Here is a 2,563-nt window from a genome sequence, read left to right as displayed (position 1 = left end):
CACCATCTTGAAAGAAGAGAGCACATACCTCATGCTCTTCTGGTATTTAACCTTGGACTTCTCAGCCTCAAGAACTGTGAGAAACAAATTTCTTATAGTGATGAATGACCAGCCTATGGTATTTTGTTATAGCTATACAGACTAAAACAGATCTCAAGATGAGACTACCCTGGATTACTTGGGTGACTCCTAAGTCTGATGACCAGTGCCAGGAAAGAGAAGGAAAGGAGAGAAGAAATGCACAGAGAACAAATTGATGTGATGGCAGAGGCAGAGATCTGAGTAATTGGTCCCAAAGCCAAGAAGCACCCAGGATTGCCAACAGCCACCAGAAGGTAGAAGAATCCTCTCCCTCAGAGCTTCCTGAAAGAACTAGTCCTGCCAACACTTTCATTTTGGATTTCCAGTATGCAGAATAGTGAGAGAATAAATTTCCATCCCACTTTATGGTAATTTGTTAAAGCAGCCTAAGGAAACAAATGTGACCTCTCTTCCTGATAAAACTTAGGGTCAAACCAGAAAATGCCAGCAATTCAATGGCCCTGGGCAGGTCCTGGGTCAGAGATTAGGAATCCAAGTCCTTTTCAGACACTACATTCTCATGGTAGAAGCTCAAAGAACTCCCTCCATTTGAGGCATTGGCTGAGGCTTCAAATGTTCTCCTTACTCTGGTCAGAGTGCAGTCTCAGTAGATCTGCCACTGAGTAGGACTGGGGAAGACAGGAGCAATTCCAAAGATATGTGGGGTGGTTGTGGTGGGGATTTGGTTTCACAAGTATGTATCGGAAGGGGGATATGTACACATCTAACCCTGTCTTCAAGAACGAACTGTACATTTGAGGGTCACTTTTTAATCAGCACTGAGGATTGAACTCAGGGCTTTGGCATGCTGGGAAAGCATTCTGCCACTGAACTATAAACCCCAGTCCTTCAACGGTACCTTTGAAAGAATGGACATGAGGGCAAGCTACTCACTCTCCTCTTATCTCCGGGTTGGATTCAGCTTCTCTATCAGAGTTAAGGGTCTCCCTTCATATTCTCCTTTTTATAATACTCCTGTCAAGTGTCCTATACATGAGGGAAGGGAGCCTAGGTCCTGGCCCCACAGGGGCCCAGCAGGGGTCAATGTCAGTGCCAGGACCACCCCCAGCTAGGAATTCTTACTTATAGACTCTTGAGCCTGAAAAGCAGAGAAAGTGATGTCTAACAGTACCAGAGAAAGCTGAGATCCTGAAACACAAAGTGTGAATGTCAAGTCCAGATCTTAAGATACAGAATCAAAATAGAGATGTGGAGCCAAGAATTCAAACTGAGGCAAAAATGGAGTTTAGAGAGGACAGGTCAGGGGTGAGTCAGGAGAGTCCAGGTGCCTGCCCTACAGCTGACATCCGGGGACTGTGGATCTCCTTTTACTAGAAGTGAGGGGCAGCTGATTTAAGGGGCTCAAGGTGTTCCCTGACACCAACCAGGAAGTCCCATGCTTGGTTTGATAGGTCAAGTCTTCTGTACTGCTCTTCAGTTTGTAGTGGGTAAAATGCTCCCCTCATCCCTAAAAATAAGGCCTTCAGGTCCAACTGGTCATGACACCTGTTTCCAAGCGCAGACCTGAGGAAGGGAGGGACAGAGGGCCACAGAATGATAGAAGCAAATGCTCCAGAAGTTTCTTTAGATATAAACCCCTATGGGTGCAGAGTTTGAGGCCATTCCCAGGGCAGTGACAATCATAGGCATTGGTGGCAGACCCCAGGACAATGCTGAGACTGTATTGGTGGTGGGAGACTGAGAACAGTTTCCTGAAATATGTCAGACTTGGTTTTACCATTTGGCTCTCCTTAACTTGAGCCACCTCTGCAGAATTCCTAAGGTCTGGACCCTCAAGCTCACTACCACCTAAACTCATGGGCAAAGCAAGAACCAAATACCTCTAACATAGGCAAAAAGAAACAGGAACAGACTTTGCCCAGAGCCAGAAGAGGTGGGAGTCAAGAATTGGGCTAGAGTTAGCATTCATGTAGCAAGAGGTGTTCACTTCGCCAGCACATATACTAAAATTGGAACGATACAGAGAAGATTAGCATGGTCCCTGAGCAAGGATGACATACAAATTCATGAAGTGTTCCATATTTTTATCATTCAAAATAGATGGAGCAATAAAAGTCTTTCATGATAAGCAGAAACTAAGACAATATATGACCACCAAGCCACCATACAAAAGATTCTTCAAGGAATTCTGCACACAGAAAGTGAAAGCAAACAAAACCATGAAAGGATAGGCAGTACTAAACCACAGGAGAAGAAAAGACAAGAAAGTAGAGAGTAACATTGATTCAGCTGCACACAATTAAACCCTTAAACAACAAAGACAACTAAATGTCAGGAATCACCACATACCTATCAATACTAAAACCGAATGTTACAGGACTTAATTCCCCCATCAAAAGACACCATTTGGCAAACTGGATTAAAAGGAAGATCCAACAATCTGCTGCATACAGGAGACCCATCTCATTGACAGAAACAAGCACTGGCTGAGGGTGAAAGGCTGGAAGAAAATTTACCAAGC

General features: G+C 44.4%; 1 non-coding gene across 1 annotated transcript; it reads left to right on the top strand.

The window, feature by feature from the left end:
- The first annotated feature begins 2,021 nt into the window (after positions 1-2,021).
- Positions 2,022-2,128, top strand: LOC141415926 (U6 spliceosomal RNA). The gene has a single exon (XR_012440880.1). It is a non-coding gene; the product is annotated as a U6 spliceosomal RNA (small nuclear RNA).
- Positions 2,129-2,563: the final 435 nt, after the last annotated feature.

This window comes from Castor canadensis, chromosome 1 (genome assembly GCF_047511655.1).
Source record: "Castor canadensis chromosome 1, mCasCan1.hap1v2, whole genome shotgun sequence".
NCBI lineage: Eukaryota > Metazoa > Chordata > Mammalia > Rodentia > Castoridae > Castor > Castor canadensis.
This window is presented reverse-complemented; position numbering and strand designations above follow the sequence as displayed.